This window comes from Dromiciops gliroides, chromosome 6 (genome assembly GCF_019393635.1).
Source record: "Dromiciops gliroides isolate mDroGli1 chromosome 6, mDroGli1.pri, whole genome shotgun sequence".
NCBI classification, from domain to species: domain Eukaryota; kingdom Metazoa; phylum Chordata; class Mammalia; order Microbiotheria; family Microbiotheriidae; genus Dromiciops; species Dromiciops gliroides.
Window position 1 is genome coordinate 240742281 of NC_057866.1, and position 21666 is coordinate 240763946.

Consider the following 21666-nt stretch of genomic DNA (forward strand, 5'->3'; position numbering starts at 1 on the left):
TTCTCTTCTATATTATCATTTTCTCCCAGAAACAGGTTTCTCAGCTTTGCCACATGGCAGGCTGGTCTCCTAGGGACATGAGCAAAACCCCTATTATATACACGTGTAGAAAAAATTGTACAAAACAAACATAAAGTAATTAAGGAGAGTAGAAAATTTGGGATAATTGGGAATGGTTTCGTCTAAAAGCTTGGGGCAGCTAGGTGGCACAGTGGATAACACACTGGACCTGAAGTTAGGGGGATTTGAGTTCAAATCTCACCTCAGATATTTTCACTAGCTGTGTGACCCTGGGCAATTCACTTAACCCCAAGTCCATCTCCAGTTGTCCTGATGTCCATCTTGCCACTACATCCAGATAGCTCTGGAGGAGCCACATAAAGTTAATTCAGTGCAAGAAATGACACTACCCCAATGTCATGGTCCTCCTTGAAAATGAGGGACAAACAAAAAAAACCCTCTGTCTAAAAAGTAGTGTTTGAACTGAATAATGAAGTCAGCAAGGTATGAGATGCAGGTAAGAGGATTCTACATTGTAAGAATGATGGTTTATCAAATAGATAAACAAAAATTAAACAACTCCCTCAAATTGTCATGCTGTGAATTATAGAAGAACTTATTTGCCTGTTAGTATACATTTTTTATTATTATTACCTACCTTTTGTTCACTTCCCCCTTCTACTTTCTAATTTCAGCCTTTTTATACTCATGCCAATGGAGGCAGCAAGATGACTCAGTGGAGAGAGTGCTATACATGGAGTTAGAAGACCTGACTTCAAATCTGGTCTCAGACACTCAGCAATGGTGTGACTCTGGGCAAGGCACTTAACCTCAGTGTGCCTTAATCCCCTGTAGAAGGAAATGGCAAATTACTATAGTATCTTTACCAAGAATACCCTTTGCAGAGTCACAAAGTGTTAGTTAGAAACAGCTGAGCAACTGAACAATGATATCCTCATAGCAATTAGCTATTGTACTTATTGATGAATAAATCACAGTTGTATTCACCATTTTATTCAATTAGGAGAGGGAGAACATTTTAGATTTATGGGGAAATAATTTATAATACCTTCTTTAGGGTAATTTTGTGGTATGTGTGGATTTGAAATGTTATGTATAAGCATGTTTCCAGGATATATATAGTGACAATTAAATCAATTTTAGCCTATTAATTTATAGGTAGCATGATTCATTATGAATCAGGGAAAATCACTAATATTTTGAAATTTCTATCAATATTCTTTTTCTTACTCAAAATTATATATCAGTGATAATTACCACTCTCAGTATATTATAGTTCTTAAAAACACATTCACATGTTTTTCATCTAATCACATTGTTTGAGAATGTTTTATAAACATGCACAGTTATGTAAGGAATGTACAACTAACATCCTAGAAAAGCTGCTAACTCAAATGTACTGTTCTTATGTTCTAATAAAAATGTTCTTATAATAAAAGATGATAGTTAAAGAAGTTTTAATGACAGACTTTTTATTGCTTAAAGGTTAGTTCTTTCAAAGGTTAATAGGTTCTGTTTACTACCTAATATTATATCTCCCCCCCACCCCCCAAAAATGAGTTTATTAGCCATGAACTCCTTATTCTCTCCAGGGAAGGAAATGTCAAACTACTCTAGTGTCTTTGCCAAGAAAACCACAAATGGGGTCATGAAGTGTTAGACACAAGTGAAATGACTGAACAACAACAAACTTATTCTCTCCTCTTCTTTCTCTCATACCACGAAGATACCGTTTGCCAATAACTCTTCATTCAACCATGTCTCATGCGAAGAAATTGCCTTTTTCTTTGCCAAACAAATACCTTTTTGAACTCATTATATTCCCAACAAAACTTTTGGGTTTTTTTCCTAATTTCCCTATTTTTTTCCTCTAAATTACTTATTTTCCCCTAAATTCCCCATTACCATTGAGGGTTTAACAATTCTCCCAGTCATCTAGCTTCACAACCCTTATTAGCTTATCTCTCATTTTATACCTTTTCAAATATTTTTATACCTCCCCTTCTGTCCTCTGACTACAATCAATCTGGTACAAGACTTCATTACCTCATACCTGGACTATTCCAACAGCCTTCCTGTTTTTCCCATCTTTGTCTCAAGTCTTTCTCCATTCCAATCAACTCTCCACTAAGCGATTGCATTGATCTCTCCAAAGTGCCATCTGACCATGTGAATCTCCTCTTCAATCAAATCCAGTGGCTCCATAGCATCTCCAGGATCAATAAAAATTCACCAGTGGGTATTAAAAGTCCTACTTGAGCAAGCTCCCTCCTACTTTTCAAATATTTGTATTCATTAACCACCCCACATATGCTATGGTCCAGGAACATGAGCATCCCTTATTATCCCTTGAATGGGACAATCTGTTTCCTGATTTCAGGGAACATTTATTTTAAAAAATCAATTTTAATTTATTTTAATTTCTAAATTTACCCCACCCTCTTTTCCCACCCACTGAGAAAAGAAAACTCATTAAAATATGTATAGTTATAGAAAGCAAACTCCAAAAAGAAGGAAGAAAGAAAGGAAGGAAGGAAGGAAGGAAGGAAGGAAGGAAGGAAGGAAGGAAGGAAGGAAGGAAGGAAGGAAGGATGAAAGGAAGGAAGGAAGAATGGAAGGAAGGAAGAAAGGAAGGAAGGAAGCAAGGAAGAAAGGAAGGAAGGGAGGGAGGAAGGGACGAAGGGAGGAAGGCACGAAGGGACGAAGGAAAAAATGCTTCAATTGTTACTCTGAATTAATCAGTTCTCTTGGGGTTTGGGAGTCATGAATGACCATTGTGTTGATCAAAGTTATTTTTTTTCAAAATTTATTTTCCTTACAGTATTGTTCATATTTTATACACCATTCTGGTACTCCTCACTTCACTTTGCATTAGTACTTTTTTCACAAGTTTTATTTTTTTAATGAAATCATATACTTTATCATTTTTTCTGGCATGAGAGCATTCATTCATAATCATATGGCATGATGTGTTTAGCCATTCTCCAAATGATGGCAGTCCCTTAAGATACCAACTCTGATACTACTGAAGGAGCTATTATAAATATTTTTGTACATATTCATAATTTTCCTCTTTCTCTGATATCTTTGGAGAAGAGATCTAGTAATAGCATTTCTGGGACAAACAGATTAATATTTTTGGATATAGTTCCAAATTATGTTCTAGAATTGTTGAAAAATTTACAAGTCCACCAATATTATATTAGGAAAATTTTCAGTTACTTATTTGTCTTGAATTTACTTTTTTCATCATCTCCATCTCTTGTCCTTCTTTGCTTTCTTTAAATTCCATGTAAAACAACTATTATAACAAGACTTTAATGAACAAGTTATCATTATTTATTTGTTATTATTTCTTTTTCTTTCTTTCTTTCTTTGTTTTTGGTGTGAGGCAATTGGGGTTAAGTGACTTGCCCAGGGTCACACAGCCAGCAAGTGTTAAGTGTCTGAGACCAAACTTGAACTCAGGTCCTCCTGAATTCAGGGCCGGTGCTCTATCCACTGCGCCACCTAGCTACCCCTTGTTATTATTTCTAAGGATAAATCTTGTACCTTCACTCTGTTGATTAATACCAATTTATACTGCATATACTTTGTTTCTACATATTTGTTTACATGTCTTCCCCAAACAACTGTAAGCTCCTTGAGAGTGGAGATGTTTTTGTCTTTCTTTGTATCCTCAAAAGCTTGGTAAAGTGCCTGGCGCATAGTAAGCATTTATTAAGATTGTTTATTGACTGATTTCTAACTCTAAATGTATGATCAAATGCTCTTCTGAAAGTAGGATTAGAGAAGCAATCTTCACCTCAAGAGAATATTTCTTTTAGAAACCAGTTTGGATTTTTGAGAGAAATGTCTATTTCTGTTGAATATCTGCCAAATAAATCAAACTAATGGTTGTATTTTTTTCCTTCCATTGATGAGAAATTTTATGAGAATTACTGCATCAGTCAATTATTTAGACATCACAGAAATAGCTCAGTTTAACCACTTGTTTGTTTATCCTCCTTAGCACTAATTATAATGAAATCCATCTAGAGTCTTGTTAATAACATTGTTTTTATATATAAACTACTCTTTTCCTTACAATTGAAATTAAGAAGGAAATTCATGTATTTAATGAATTCTAATTTACCTTCATTTTTAAAGACATCCATTAAGTATAGTTCTTTGTCTTGTAGGCTATTCTCTTTATATACTTAAAATACTACTAGTAGAATCTTACTAAAATGTGTTTATGCAGATGAGATCTGTTTTCACTCATTAGATTATGTGTTGTCATACAGATGAAAATACATATCATATCAAGCTTTCCCCTTGTTGTAGCAACTCCTAACTTCATATTTCTCATATACTTTCATGCAAATAACGTTTTCCCTTGAACATTACTACCAGCTTGAAATTATTTCCAAATACTTTTTTAAACTTTCTATTTGTATTTCATTTGCAGGTTTAAATGTTATTTTGTTATATTGTTTCACAATCACACAGTTTTTTTCACATGCTACATCATTATCTAACTATCTAAACTGTAGACCTGAGATAGGCAGAGCCAAAATGGCAGAGAGGAATCAGCAAGCTGCCTGAGCTCTCCTTCTGTTCCCTCAAAAAGAACATTAAACTATAGTCCTGTGTTGCTTTTTTTTCCCTGAAAACTAAAAATTCATGCCTTTTTCTCCTCAACGAATGCTTCTGTGGATAAAATGGAATTCTCAACAATACCTAATCATGATTGATCTTATGAATAAAAACATAGTGTTTAATGATTGAAAATGTTTACCTGACTCAAAGTATTTCTTAGATTTTTAATACCTTGCATATTGAATTCAGGGGAAACTAAGCTGGAATTATGGTAACACTGAGGAGCTCACCTACAAGGGTAGGAGAATTCCTTCTCCTACCCCTGTAGGTTAGCTGGAGAGTCCTTCTCCTACAAATATAATGACCTTCATGGGAATTTAAGATTAATCCCCCTAAAAGAAAAGTGAGAAAAGCAGCCATCTCCCTGACATACTTCTTGGATGAGGAAAAATGGTAGAAATGTTTCCCTCTCTCCTTCAAAAGTCAGCAACCTATGCAACTTTGAAATCTACTCTGGCTACTTGAACACAGCCCAGTAAGTTCATTGTTATAGACATCACCAACCTACAGACCATTTCCCCTTCTTTCTTAAGGAGTTCAGCCACTGGATCCTGGCCATTCTTCTTTTAATCTACTCAATTGCTGTTCTGATAAATGTTTAACAATCATCTCTCCAAAAAGAAAAATAAAGCACACTTTTAATTTTAATCTGCATCATTAACTCTTCTCCACCACATTTAAAAAATCAATCAAATCAACAAAATAATAAATCAAGCAGTGATTTATACAATGTGGTGTTTTATGAGGTATAGATGCTCAAGTTGAAAATTTCTCAATTGGTCCTAATAAGCCAGTATGAGCTACCTATAGCTGACAACTTTTGTACTATTTCTTTATCTATGGATTTATTCATTTCCATGCCTTCATAGCTCTTGATCAGGAATAGGGTTTATTGAAAGTGTAGCTTTTTTTCCTCCTCCTCGTCCTTCTCCTCCTTCTTCTTCTCGTCCTCTTCCTCACCATCACCACCACCATCATCTTCCTCCTCCTCCTCCTACTGCTCCTACTCCTACCGCTGCTGATTCTCCCCCTGTTCCCTTGGAGCAGACCATTCTGGTGCCTCTTTTGTCAAGCAGCAGCTGAGGAGACCCCCGGACTCACCATGGCAGACGAAAAGCCGAAGGAAGGAGTCAAGACTGAAAAGACCACATTAATTTGAAGGTGGCAGGGCAAGATGGTTCAGTGGTACAATTTAAGATTAAGAGGCATGCACCACATAGTAAACTAATGAAAGCATATTGTGAATGACAGGGTTTGTCAATGAGGCAGATTACATTCTGATTTGATGGGCAACCAATCAATGGAACAGTCATAACTGCACAGTCGGAAATGGAGGATGAAGATACAATTGATGTATTTCAGCAGTAGACAGGTGGTGTTTACTACAAAGAGAACCTGCAACTCTACTCCAGAACTGTGCACCCAAGGAAAACAATGCATTCTTAGTAAGAAAATCAAGATTTGGTTCATCCACATCCTGACTACTGCAGTATAGTTATCTCTCTTCTTTGATTCCCTTCCCCCATTCCTTTATTGTACATAAAGTAACTGGTGTATGTGCACAGGAATAATGCATATTTTTTTAACTAAATGGCCAATGGTATGTTTTGGTCAACACCAAATGGAGATAGGGAGTGGAAAAACAAACTGGTTCTGTGAAAATTTCCCTTTTTTCCATTAGTGACATGCTTATTCAACTTTTATCTTTATATTCCAGTAAGTTATTTTGCTCTCACTGTTTAACAACAACAACAACAACAACAACAAAACAAACAAAACAAACAACAAAAAAAAACCCTTGCATACCTTGTTTGATTGGATAATTTCAATGCTTTTCCTTTATCATTGTAAAACCAAGGATGATTTTATAACTTTTTTTGTACGTAGCTGCTACATGTAGGGCAATCTCTGTCTCTCAGTAGGGATAAATTACTATAAAGAAATTGATCCTAGATAGTTTTCCCTTCAAGTCAAACATCTTTTTGTTTAAATAAACTTCTTGTTTAAGATAAATAAAGAAAGTGTAGCTTTTTTTAGCTATAAGGATAGACTTAGGGATTGTGGGAGGTATTAGCTTCACAGGATTGGGGAAACCCAAGGACTTTTGAACCCTGTCTTTTTACGTTACACACCCTCTATGAATTCTTCTATCCAGAGACGTTGGTCTCCTTGCTCTTTCTCAAACCAGAAACTGTATTTTAGACTAAGAATATTTTTTCTACCTGGTCCCCATGCCTAGAATTCTGTCCCTCTTTTCTATCTCCTATATCCCCTGGTTTCCTTTAAGGGCCAGTTTGTATCCCACCTTTAATAGAAAATCCTTGTGAATTTCAGTGTATTCCCTTCCTTTATGCCTTTTTCAATCCTGTATATAGCTTGATTATACAAAGGTTTTGCATGTGTCTCCCCAAATGGATTGTGAGCTCCCTTAAGGTAAGGCCTTTTTTCTTTTCTTTGCATTCCCAGTCAGTTAGAACAGTGCCTGGCACATTGTAGATTTTTAATACATACTTATGAATACTTATGAATACTAACCAAAATGAGGCATTAACAGTTGAAGGGTAGGAAGGGAAGATTCCATAGAGGAGGTGGTATCTGAGTCAAACCTAGGAAGAAAGTGAGGATTCTGAGAGGGAAAGATGAAAAGAGCATTAATTTCTATCATGGAGAATGGATAGTTTGAGTGAAGATCAGAGAAATGAAATATGCACATTAATATCAAATGAATATTTCTAAGGTGCAAGTCTCACTATTTAACTTCTTCGTTGAAAAAAGTCTTCCATAGGTGCTACTAAGAGGGATTAAAAAGTCTTCAACTTGTTTTTTTAAGCTATGAGAGTGTGACATTTAAAATCTAATGTGTGGTCACCTTACTCCTTTCCCAAATGTAGGGAAAGTTAGCCCGGATTTACTTATAAATTAGAAGCTTTGGAACCAGTTTGGGGCATTAAGCATTTATTAAAGCATACCAGGTATTAGTAAAAAGAGAATACCTGGGTCATAAAGATAGGAAAGCCTAGCTAGGGTCTATGGGAAAGAGAGGAGAACAAGATCCACTGTCACCTAAGAGTCCCAGGCCAAAAAGAGAATATTCCTATGCCTGTCAGAGTGGAAGCTACCAATCAGTCTGGAAGAGAGGCAGTGCCTACACACTGCTCCAAAACAATTGGCTGGTAGCATTCAAGTCCTTTGATTCACTGCTGTGTAATTTAAATTTCTAAATGTGGGTTCTAATCTGTACCCCCCCCAATTTTGGGGGGAAACTGACTAAAATCACTGATAAATGAGTTTAGGGTTTTTAAGGGTTTATTGAAAGATAGTAAAAGAAAGAGAAAGATTGAGAACAGATTTCCTATAACCTGGCTATCTTAAACTTCCTAAGCTCCCACTTCTGAAGTCACCTGCCACTACTCCATCTCTAGAGAGCGTCCACTTCCTCCGTCCTGTTTCCCTTCCAGATATTGGAGGTTCTTCAAGCTGATTGGTTCACTGGGCCCGAAGGTGGTCAGAGTTCAAAGTTGTTAGCTTCTGAGAACAAGTACTTTCTTAAGTACCAGCCAGATGTGCTTACAATCTAGTAAGCAGTCAACAGTCAGTTGCCTTATCCAATTCAATCAGTTTAACTCAGTCTCCAGGTGGGCCCCTGAATGTCTGCTAAATCTCATCTATCACATTCCATTATCCTGACACATCCCCCTTTTGTTTCTTCTAGGAACAGGGTGTTCCTTGATGAAACACACCCTATGCTAACAAACAATATGTAAATAACTATATAGAAAAGGGAGAGAGAAAAGTTTTGTCCAGAGGGGCGGGTCCTCATGAACATTATGCTTTGATGTTGGTCTTGCAAAGGGAGGACCTCTGCAGAGAGTACAAGTTACAGATGCCATATATAATAACAGAAGGAGAGATGCCAAGGACCTTGACCGCATGGCTTGCCCTCAGAGGCCTTCTCCTCATGTCGGAGCTTTTCTACAGTAAGTCCCCAGCAGGTGGCATCATTCCAATTGTTACACTGGACTTGAGGGTTGTCCAGTATTTTTTTTTTTTGCAGGCAATGGGGGTTAAGTGACTTGCCCAGGGTCACACAGCTAGTAAGTGTCAAGTGTCTGAGGCCGGATTAGAACTCAGGTACTCTTGAATTCAGGGCAAGTGCTTTAACCACTGCGCCATCTAGCTGCCCCAAGGGTGGTCCAGTATCGAGGCCAAAGTCCACGGTCTCTGAGAACACACCCTCTTCAGAGTCAACCAGGTATGGTTTCAATCAAGTCAACTTAAAGTATGTTAATCAGCAAAGTCAGTCAATTTTCAGTCAATCCAATCAATCCAAATCAATCCCAACTGGGGTCTTTGAGCATTGTCAAAGCCTATTATTTTCTTTCAAGAGAATGACTAACCAGATTTCTTTTTCCTTCACATAGGTTTGTTTGTTTGTTTTTGGTTTTGTTGTTGTTTTCTTCTGAAAGGAAATAAAACTATCTGCAGAATTTTATTACCCACAAAGCTAACACTCAAGCTGTGTTTTCACTAATGATACTTCCTTGGGTATCTAGTTTGATGTTACTTCCTAAACATATAAGGGCATAAAAAAGACCACCCAAATGAAGGTGGGGCTTGGCAGATCCCCAAAGACAGGGACACAAGGTAACCTTTCATGAGAACGTGCTAGACACTGGGGAAAGAATTTTCTAGAAAGTTGTGCTTGAGTTGGTTTTCCAAGACTTAGAGGCATGGAGGGTACCTATTCCAGCCATGAGCAACCTCCAAAGCAAAGTCATGGAGGAGGGAGATGGAGTATTGTATGTGAAGAAGGTGAACAATTAATTCCTTCTAGGGGCAATACACTCAAATTTTACTTACTGGACCCTGATGTTCATAAAACCAAGATGAATGAAACAACTCATATACAAGATTGAATAATTGCATCTTTAAAAACCATTGAGGCAAATCACTTTCTTTTTGTTTGTTTGTTTCCTAAGGTGGCAAATGTATGTTTAATTTTAAATATATTATCTGAGACTTCTATGTAAATACATGATAAGATAAATTATCTCTCTATTTTTACTAAAAATGTTTCTAATCACTATTCCAGTTGAAATTTCAACTGTAATTACTCATCTAAAAGTGTGGCACTAGAGTTATAAATGTGTGATTGAAAATATTTTCCACAATGATGAAACAAAATGTCTGCCTCTGATAAGGCTAACAATAAATTCTAAGAATGTACAACAATATATCATAATTAGAATATTTTACCTGCTCCTCTCCAACTATAGCCTACTCTTTTCTATCTTTTCCAGTTCTCTAGGTTAAAACAACAGAAGTAAATACACTGATTTGGTTCCACTGGGATTTGTGAAATACTAAACTGAGAGGAAAAATTAAATTTAAATTTCATCAACATACTGTCAGACATATAAAAGGTTTTTAGGGATGTTCCTCCCAGTTAGTATTGTCTACAGAGATCAATACAGTATAAAACTGGTAGGAGTTACATAGCCTTAGTTGTCATACCATTTAGACATTAAAGTTGTGTATTGTTGAAAGCCTACTGTTGTGCTCATAATTAGCCTCATAGTTCTATTCAGAAACATTCCCCTTGGAAATAAAATAATTCAAAAATACAATAAATGGATAATATTCTATTTCTGTCCTTTACACAGCAGATACCCAATAAACATTTATTGAATAACTAAAGATGATAAAATCACTTTCTTGTTTATATTAAGAACTGTTTCCTTTTGTAGCATGGGAATTTAGGCAGATCGTTATCTTCTTGATTCTTAGAATATAATATGGCTCTTTAAGGAAATGAGGACATTGGACTCATTGCTCAGCAATAATGTATGTAGCAAAAATAATTTGTTCATTCATCAATGACTCTTCTTAACTTTTCAAAGTGGAAGGGAGAATGCAAATGTATGATCACTTCACGCATATGAATATATAGCTTGAAGGCAGGCCAATTTCCATCTTGTTTATGTAGTCTTCCCCAATATAGGAAACTTTAGCACCTATCGAATAAGATGAATAATATAGAAAAGAAACCAAAACCATAATGTTCAGCTGGAGTGCCTGAGAGTGAGAAGATTCAGGGGACATTATAGCTGTCTTCAGATATTTAAAGACGTGTGAAAGAGGAATTAAATGAGTTTGTGATAGGAAGGAAAGCTGAGGGAAGTAGTATACATTCAAAATTCTAAGAAAGCAGTGTCACAGGAGGATAGGTAACATCTCATGAATTAAAATTCAAGAGATGAAGTCAGCTTAGGAAAGAATAAGAAACAGTCTATCTATCTATTAACAAATAGAGAAAGAGAGATAGTCAAGGGTGAATAACCATTTGTTTATTTATTATTCCTTTATAACATTAAAAAAATTATATAATATATGCTAATATATTATTTGCTAATATAATATATGCTATGTGTATGCTAATATAAATTCAGATGTTTAATTTAACTATAAATAACAAAATAATATATAAATTAAATATAATATCCATTATATAGATCATTATTTAATCATATATACATTTATATAATTAGTATATGAATATGCTAATATATAATTATCCTAATACATAATTTAAATTTATATAACTTATTATTTATTTATTTTTGAGTACCTACTCTGAGCCAAGCACTGTACTCGTTGCTACGGATACAAATAATAATAAAAAAAAAATCCTCTGCTTTGAGATAAGTGATGGAAGATTCTCTCCCTCTCTCTCTCTGACTCTCTCTTTCTCTCTCTCTTTCTCTCTCTCTCTCTCACACACACACACACACACACACACACACACACAAACACCTGAAAAGCAGTGATGAAGGGTAAGGATGAGAAGGTATTTCTCCTAAGGTCATGATGACCCTAATGAAGCCATTTCGGCAAAATCCAAGGTTAGTTCAGCAGGGTGGGAAATGATGAGATGTCTGTTCTGTACTTCCTTCTTAAATAGAAGTTCATGGGTTCACTCTCCAATCCGAGGGAAAAAGGGAAATGATTAGGTTTCATAATTACATCTTATAGTATTATGGAATTTCCCAATGATGAGTTATCTGGAGATATGATGGAAAAGTCAAAGAAATCAAAAAATGATACAGCAAGATGAGAAATAGAGAAATAGAGATAGACAGATAAAGATGGAAGCAAGGGCAGGTGACAGAATTTATACCGGAGAATTGTTCGGTGCAGCAAACCACTGCTCAGGCCGAAGAGGGGAACTAAGGTTAAAAAATAGTAACATTGATTTTAGCTTAATTAAAGGAAAGGATACTTGGGTTGGATGGAATAATCATAATTGAAAATATGATGTCAAAGTTGCTCAATTCCAATTTGTTTGTTTTTTTCCTCAGTAAAGAGACTGATCTTTGTGTGGAGTTGACACCCAAAACTATGACTAACAGAAAACTGGTACCCAAGCCAAATAAAGGCATAGTCAGAGAGGATCTATTCTATTTTGATTAAGTAAAATCAGCTTAAAGATGATTTTGATTAAGTAAAATCAGCTTAAAGATGATTTTGAGGTAAAATCAGCTTAGTGATAGAGAGTAACCAAGAACATTCTTGGATACTGATAGAATAATTGGTATATGTGTTCACAGGTCACAATTGAGCATATTTGAAAGTTTAAGGAAAATAGAATATTACAGTACTAGAGAGGGACAAATGACTTTTTTTGATTAAAATGTATTTTTGTTGTGAAATGAATAATCAAGAAAAACAAATGTTTATAAATATACAGACAAAAACATGGTAGAGGATTATGTATGACACTGTCTTTACATAACTTTTCTTTAAAGATTTATATAATATTTACAATACTAAAAAATTGTTCTATTTCATCATTTTTAGACTTCATTATTTTCTATTGTACATCAATAATTTATTGATATTATTTTCTATGTCTATCATTTCATCCTAATTCAGCTTTTCTCAGTCTCTGAGTAGATGCTCTCCTTTATAGAAAACATGCATACTCATGCAACTTTGGGTGCATTTGAGAATGCAGATCTCATTTTGTAATGTCAATTCATCATATCTCTGTAAGGAATTTAGAGATGAATTTCAAGGATTTCCCTTTTACCAAGTATCAAGCACCAAGCCTAGAGTCAGGAATGCCTCAAGACAAATCCAGTCTCATACACTTAGTAACTGTATGGCCCTGGGTAAGTTGCCTCAATTTCCTCAACTGTAAAATTGGAAAGATAATAATAACATCCATCTTTCTGGGTTGTTATGAGAATCAAATGAGATGTTTGTAAAGTACTCAGCAAAGAGCCCGTTCCTGTTTTCTTCCTTTCTTCCATCTTCTGTAGAGTTATAATGGGTCACTGCTTCGATCAGATTTCAGAGGCTTTCCCAGTTATTTGACTTGAGATTCTTATTATGGTCCTCATGTAAATTTTAATTCAGTTTATTTCACTTTTCATCAATTCACCATTTTTTTGCAGTGTGGGGGCATTTCCCTATGAATTTATTATAGGAAATAATTCCATTGCATTCATACATCACAATTTTGTTCATCCATTCCTCAATTGATGGGCAGCAACTTTACTTTCTCATTATTTGCTACAAAAAAATCTTTCTATAAATAATTGTCCTTGAATGAAGCATATGCCTAACAGTAGAATTGCTGCCAAATCATGACAAATAAAAGTATTGCAAATTAAAACAATTATGAGATTATATCTAATACCTATCATGTTTGTAAAAATGGCAAAAAAAAGGAAAATGATAAATTTTGGCAGGAACATAGGAAAATTGGCACATTGACATAGGTGGACTAACAGGTGGAAATAACCTTACTGGAAAGCAATTTTATCTTCTATACATACAGATAGTAGAAGAGCAAATACTGTATTCATTTTACTTGACTAGCTTAGTAAGTTGATGCTCTCTGCAAAATATGAAATCTTCAGAGATCTTCTCCTTAATCACCCCCCCAAAAAAAAAGATGTCCTCACCTTTTCATTTTTCAAGGCCAAACATTGAATAAAAAGCTTTCCCTACTCAGCTATGTAAAGCAACAGCAGAGGCCACAACCCAAGGCATGCCTTTACAAAAGAAAGCAGTTGGAGGGGAGCAGGAGGAATGAAAGAAAAGGACTGGGAAGTGTGAGGACAATCACAACTATTTCCACTGACTGATTACCATATCATACCATATCCGTAAATGTTGGGTCTTTCTAGACTATTCTATGTATTTTTTCTGTACCCATCTCTGAGGTTGAAATGTGAATAAAATGATGTAGATAAAATGATTTGCAAACATTAGGAAATTCTATTATTCTTAAATACTATGACTAAAAAATTGAAAATGTATCATTGCATTTGAAGTTGGAGATTTATAGGTATGTATTTGGTCTCTGCTACTTTTCAGCTGCATGACCTTGGGCTTTACTTTCTCCATCTATAAAATGAGGGGGATGACTTAGATCTTCCCTAAGATCCCTTGTATGTCTAAAGTCTATGATCCAATGACTTTATCTTTATGATGGTAAACATGGATTTGAGGATGGATTCAGATGTTCTGTAGCATATAGATCAAATATCTGGAGATTAGACATTTAACTTTTTATCTAAATTTCTCAGCATTGTGTTGGTGCAGCATACCTTTACCCCCTCTTATCCCATTACAAGCTGCTCTAGTTGTTAAAAGTGATTAAGAAAGGGGCAGCTAGGTGGTGCAGTAGATAGAGAACCAGCCCTGGATTCAGGAGGACCTGTGTTCAAATCCGGCCTCAGACCTTTGACACTTACTAGCTGTGTGACCCTGGGCACGTCACTTAACCCCAACTGCCTCACTAAAAAAAAAAAAAAAAAAGTGATTAAGAAAAAAAAGGGAACAAGGTTTAATATATTTGTGGAACAGGAAAAGTATAAAAAGAAGGCAGAGACAGATAAGAAGAATAATAGCACAAAGTGAGAAAGAGATTAAAGGAAATAGAAATCAGGCAAGATAGATGATGTCATTAGAAAACAATCTGATTTTTTTTTCAAAAAAAAAAACAAAAAGGAAAACATCGAGGATATTAATAGATATTTGTATGATAACTTGAAAACCCTAGGGCATGCTATATCTAAAGGGATTTATTTTGTCCAAATGATGGTTTATTTAAAGATTTTAAAAATTATAAATTTTTTGAAAGGCAACAATTAAAATCAAACCATAACAATATATGATGCAAAGTTAATGACATTTTTGTTTCTTCTAGTCAGAGTTTCAAAATTCTGCAGAAAATATGTGAAGGTATAGTTGAAAGAATTCCTTAATATCAGAATTGTTGATAAAATGGGCATTAATGAACCCCTTGCCATCAGATACCCATCAGATACACAGGAAGCCTTTAAACTGGAAATCTATTTATGCATTGATTTGCTCTTATCAAAATCAGGCCAAATAAAAGCAAGTCCAATTACACAGAATATTTTATGATAGAAATTTTGTTGTTTGTGTAAAGAAGATATATCTCTAACCACTGGACAAATTCTATTTCTGTTCAATAACACCTCAAGATACAACAATATGGCAAAACCTGTTTGATTGTTTGTTGTTTGTGTTTTTTAGTGACTCATGAAAAATAACTAAAAATATCCCAAAGGAGTTCCAAAAATGTTTTCAGCAATGACAATATTGCTTAAACAAGTGTATAACTTCCCAAGGCAACAAGCTACTTCTTCTCATCTGGAAATCCTTCTTGGCATGTTGCATTGTAATTGGAATGGTGAACTGATGCCATTTCTTTGTTTTTTCTTAACTCAAAAATTGCAATTCACATTGTTTTATTGAAATACATTAAAATAAGGGCAGCTAGATGGTGAGGTGGATAAAGCACAGACCCTGGATTCAGGGGGACCTGAGTTCAAATCTGGTAGCAGACACTTGACACTTACTAGCTGTGTGACTCCAGGCAAATCACTTAACCCTCATTGGCCCATGGGGAGGAGGGGGAACAGAAAGGAAACAAAAAAGAAATACATTAAAATAAAAAGAGACATACTCTTTAAAAACTTTTATCATCTGCTATCATTTCAACATATCATACTAAACCACAATATTAAAAACATTTTTTTTTAAAAAGACATTTTGGGGTCAGCTAGGTAGCACAGTGGATAGAGTACTGGCCCTGGAGTCAGAAGTTCCTGAGTTCAAATCTGACCTCGGACACTTAACACTTACTAGCTGTGTGACCCTGGGCAAGTCACTTAACCCCAATTGCCTCACTAAAAAAAAAAAGAAAGAAAAAAAAAGACATTTTGAACTTCACAAATGTTAATCAATTTCCATATATAGAGACCAGAAAAACAGAAAAAGATGATTTCATATGAAACCTATGAATATCCATTAGATTCAACTCATTTCCTTTGTAAAAAATAGAATAAATTTGACAAGTGTTCCAAAGCCATTCTTGTGTCTCCATCTGAAAGTTTCTGTTCATTCTTTTAATTAAACATTGAAGTTCTTTTCATTTTTTTTTTTACTTTTTTTGGGGGGGGGCAGAATTTCATTTGCTAAACCTGCCTTCCCCAAATTCTAACCTTTCCAAATAAAACAAGCAAACACTCAATTAAACAATATAAGTATCTCGTAAAAATAAAGAATATTGTAATTTCTTTTGATGACCATTAACATTTTTATATATTTCATCCAAAAAATCAATCATTTCCTTTAAAAGTTATTATGAAGGGAAGATGGTACAGTAAAATACCCCACATCATTACAGATAAATAAGAAAAAACCCTCAGATGGATCAAAAAGTCAAAAATCAGAGAAATAGGAAAATTGAAACAAGATGAGAGAAGCTAACCCTTAGGAAAAACAATTGTTGAAGAACATCTCACTAGTCTGAGACTCCTAGAACTATGATCCCTAGGACTTTTGACCTTATCACACAGTCTCTGAAATTGCTGACAATTGCTTTCCATGATTGATATCATTATAGAAATGTACTTTTATAATTAGCCATTTGAAAGCACCACATAAAGGTGCTTTCTTTAACCCTACTGTGGATTTCAAGATTGTTTTGGATTCTCTTTAACTTTCTGATAGTGTCTAAAAATTAGGTAGGTTTTCCTTCTCCTTGTCAGGCCTGACCCTTCTGCATCATGCCCTTGGTGTCATTCTCTCCCATCTTCTACAGCACATTGTATCCTCAGAAGTTCTCCCATCTACTTTACCCTACTGCCTTCAAATATGTCCAAATTACCCCCATTAAATAAAACCTTAACTGGACTCTGCCCTGCCTTCAAGGAATCATTCAAAATCCCTTCTCTGTTTCTCGCCCAAACTCCTAGAACATGATGTCTGCACTCATTGCTTCTGTTTCCTCTTCCCTCTCTAATTGTTCAACATTTTGTGACCTAGTTTACCACTGTATCACTCAACTAAAACTGTTCTCTATAAAGTCATCAATTATCACTTAATGAACAAATTTGATAGTTCTTTCTAATCATGCATTCTTATTAATCTCTCTTCATTTGACCCTATTCACTATTCTCTTATCATGTATGTTCCAGATTTTCATGACACATCTCTTCCTGGTACCCCTCTAATCTTTCTTATGGCTCCTTTCCATCTCTTTTGGCATCTCTTTAACAAAGTATTTGTGTTCCCAAAGGTTTTTTTCCTCTTCTCTCCAGAATTTCACTCTCTAAGTGAGAGCATCAGCTCTCATAGATTAAATAATTGTATCTATTTCTATGCAGTTCACTTTCAAGTATGTTTTTTTCACAGTTCTTTTCACTTTCAGTCATTCATCCCAATTACCTTTTTTTGTTCATTGTCAACTAGAAATCCCGAAGATATCTCAAGCTTTTTGTGACCAAATCAAAACTCATTATCTTATCTCCCCCATTCCAGTTCACTCCTATTCCTTGAAAATTCCCTTCTTACTGTTGGGAGGTACTGCCATTCTTCCAATTTCCCCATGGAACCTGTGGTATAATTATTGATTCTTCCTTTTATCCTCAAACCATCAGTTGCTAAAATCTTGCCTTTCCTACCACATTTCACATAGAACCAGTGGTAGAGTTCCAATTCTGCCCATAAAGAACCCCAAATTCAAATCTTGCCTCTGTTGTTTGCTACCAGCGTGGCCAGGGGTCATTCACTTTAAAAGCAATTGGGTGATTCAGTTGTATCAAGAGTCTAGGGGCAGGAGGACCTGAGTTAAAATCCAGGTTACCTCTCCACCTCTATATCCTCATCTGCAAAATAATTACATCTACAAACCCAGTTTTTGTTAGTATTAAAGGAAATATTATTTGTAATCTATATATAAATCTAAACTTCTTGTTCTTGCTCCTGTTATTATTATTTAGTAGTAGTAGTAGTGGTAGTAGTAGTAGTAGTAGTGTTTATGTTACTTTACTTCTGTTGGCCTCATCTTTCTCATCTGTAAAATTAAGGAAGTAGACTGGATTACATCTATGGTATCTTTCAGTACTAATTCTATGATTCGACATATTAGATCTGTGTGTTCAGGTAAGAGATGTATGTATGCCCATATGTGTTATCAAGACAAATAGGTATGAAGCTTACAGAAAGCACACATCTCTTTGACCTGATGGACAGACTTCTCTGAAAAAAAGCAAACCTGTGGCAGTCACTGCTGCTAAATAGCACAACAGCTGGGAAGTGGGTTGTGAGGGGAAAACAGGCCATGAGAGACTGGACATGAGCCTGAATCCCCTTTTCCAGTACAGAAGAAAGCTATCAACAAGGGTTGACTGGTAAAATTTTAACAACTTTGATCTCCAAAGGAGGAGGGGGAAAGAATATATACCTGTGTAAATGTAATTTTATTATTAACATTTTCTAAGTCTATGCAATCAACAAAAAAATTAAATCCTGATTTGTAGCCATTGCAAATTTCTGAGGTATAAATTATTTTGGTGTAAATTTAACAATTTGTTCTCAAAAGTCAGTATAGGTTGGGTCCACTATAACCCTGGGTATAGAACTAGAATATCATTATGCTCCCAAGATATCGTTATTCTATAGTTATGATTTTTAGGGGTGCAAAATAGAGCCATTCCTTTGGTCTTTACTCAGGCTTATGCACATACGCACACAATCACACATAGCAATTAATGAGCAAATCCATTTATCTAAGTAAACAAAAAAGATAAAAGTTATAAAGATAAAAATTATGAGAAAATACATAAGTGAATGGTCTCTCTCTGTGTCAGCTAATTATATCTACTTAAGCCAAGAGAGGCCCATCTCACTCAAGGGATAATTCTCTAAAGTCTCTTGGGAGGTAAGCTAGAAATCAGAGACATTTTGAGAAGCCAGCTTCCCTTATATGTCTGGAGATACAAAAATATTTATAGTAGCCTTCTGTAGTAACAAAGAACCAGAAATAAAGTGGGTACCCTTCATTTTGAGAATGGCTAGAAAAGCCAACCTGTCATAAATTAGTAAAAGGTAATATTTTTGTGCAATATGGGTAAATTCCACTGGAAACTTGCCCCATAAAATAGACTGCCTTTGTCCCAAGGGGGCATATTTTGCCTAAACCACAAGAGAAATCAGTGAAATATAACTGAATTCTTGCTTTGAATTACAGTGTGATCCCTCACAGGGTGTACCCAGCTAGGAAGCAGGAAGAATTGTTCAATAGCATAGGCTTTGTTTCTCCCCCTCCCAGCCTAGGAGGTGACAAATTTCATGCTCGGATGGAACAGAACTGAAGAGGCTTCTGTCAATTCCAGGGTAAGGGTATCTACCCTTTCTGAAAGAGGACCCCTAGAACATAAATTTCAAAGATCACTAACAGGAAGCCAAACTCTGGGTAATTGGCAAGCAAAAAATATAGTCCTGGAGAAAAAAAAAAGGCAAGAAACATACTTTCTTTTCTTGGCAGTGAATCAGAAATTGGACAGAACATTGTCATATGTGGTCACTATACAGAATGTTTTTGCTTAGTTATGTTTCTTTGTTGGAAGGAAAGGCTTAGTGATTAGATTTACACCCCTAGAAGTGACTGTGATATAAAATTTAAAAAAATCAATAAAACACAATGTACATACATATAAATATGCATACATATGTACACACATAGATAAATACATAGTTAAAGAAAGTTATTTTGAAACTTTGCCCAGGCTATTAAGGGACTGGAATGAAGGATAACTTTTGTTCTTCAGAATTATTCTCTCTATTCTCCCCATAACCCAAACATACCAATTCAATTTGGTAATATAAAAACAGCCTCATTCCTTAAATTATAACGTTCTGGAAATTTTTATTACAATAATAAGGGTGAAAATATTTGAAATTGATTTGTTTTAAATATTAAAGAATTGGGATTCTAGTGGCTTAGATGTACTTTAGTTCCTAATGATTGCCCTAGAACTCTTAGTGGAACGTGGAGATTATTCTTTTCCATCCAACTGTTCCCTTTATCCATTTCACTGGGCCTAAGTTTCTCCAATTGAACGCTGATTAGAAATTAAAAGCAGCTTAGTCACTCTAAGATTGGATGAGGAGGAAATGGAAGTTATTGACTAAGATTAAAAAGATATGTAGGAATTACCTGTTCACTTGACTTCCATATTATTTCTATTCTTCATTCACATTTTTATCTGATAATTGCCTATAAATAGTGTGCAAGAGATAAAGTGTATGTGGAATCAATCAGTCACTAAACATTTATTAAGTACCTAATGTTTAGTAGGCACTGTATTCAGCACTGGAGATATAAAAATAGGCAAAAGATAGTCCATGACAATGAGCTCACAATGTAATGAGGGAGACAAGAAACAAACATATGTACAAACAAGCTATATGCAAGATAAATAAGCAATAGTCAATACAGGGAAGGCACTAGAATTAAAAAGTATTATGAAAAGTTTCCTGTAGAAAATAGGATTGCACTGTTGTTATTTATCCTTCATTCTTTTTTTTGGTGGGGGGGAGCAGGGCAATGAGGGTTAAGTGACTTGCCCAGGGTCACACAGCTGGTAAGTGTTAAGTGTCTGAGGCCAGATTTGAATTCAGGTCCTTCTGAATCCAGGGCTGGTGCTCTATCCACTGCACCACCTAGCTGCCCCCATTTATCCTTCATTCTTGAAAGGGACCAATGACATAGTGAGGATGATACCTTGACTAGCAAGTGAATTGGATGTAAGTGAGGCAGAGCTCTGCAAAGTTATCAGCCCCACTCTCTCTTCCAGAATCACTGGATTTCAATTGAAAGACATAGGTCTGGACAAGTGGAGATGGCCCAGGATTCGATGGGAGACACCAGTCTTTTTTTCAGCTAATTCTTTCCCAGATCTGTTTTTTGGAGGCAATATGCACTCAGTGATTAAAAGCTAAGTAAGAATTTAGGCAAAAATGGCTGTTACTTCTTTACTTCTTCTACCTCCTCCTCAGATAGGATTTCTTTAAAGGAAGCTTGGGGTACCATTTGATTGGAGATGTGAAGGGAAAGAATTCTTGGCATGAAGAACAGTCAGATAAAATGCCCAATGCCAAAAGATGGAGCATCTTACTTGAGGAAGAGCCAGGAAGACAACATCACTAAACCAAAGCATATTTTGTAGGGAGTAAGGTGTAAGGAGAGTAGAAAGGCAGGAGGGAACTAAGTTATGAAGGGCTTGGAATGTCAAACAGAGGAATTTATATTTGATCCCAGAGACAATAGGGAGTCAGTGGAGTTTACTGAGTAGTTCAGTCAGACATGGTCAGATCTGTGGTGATATTTAAAAATGATGTCATCTTTTAAGAATCATATATCGAATATTGCATTCACCAAATTTATAAAAATCTCATTAATGTTGAACACATTCTCAATCCATTTTCATTCTTCTGTATGGCACATGGTCTTTCTGTGCAGAGATTATTATTGTGAAACGAAATTAGAAAGAAATTGAGAATAAAAGGGACATTTCCACAAAGAACTGGCAAAACACACTTTTCTTGATGCCAATAAAAGCTGGCGAAAATCCAAACAAAGTGCTCCTGGGCAGAGAATGTACATGCCAAGCTTTG

At 35.4% G+C, this 21666-nt stretch overlaps 1 pseudogene; it reads left to right on the forward strand.

The window, feature by feature from the left end:
• The first annotated feature begins 511 nt into the window (after positions 1–511).
• LOC122732251 lies at positions 512–6108 on the forward strand (annotated as a pseudogene).
• The last annotated feature ends 15558 nt before the right edge of the window (positions 6109–21666 follow it).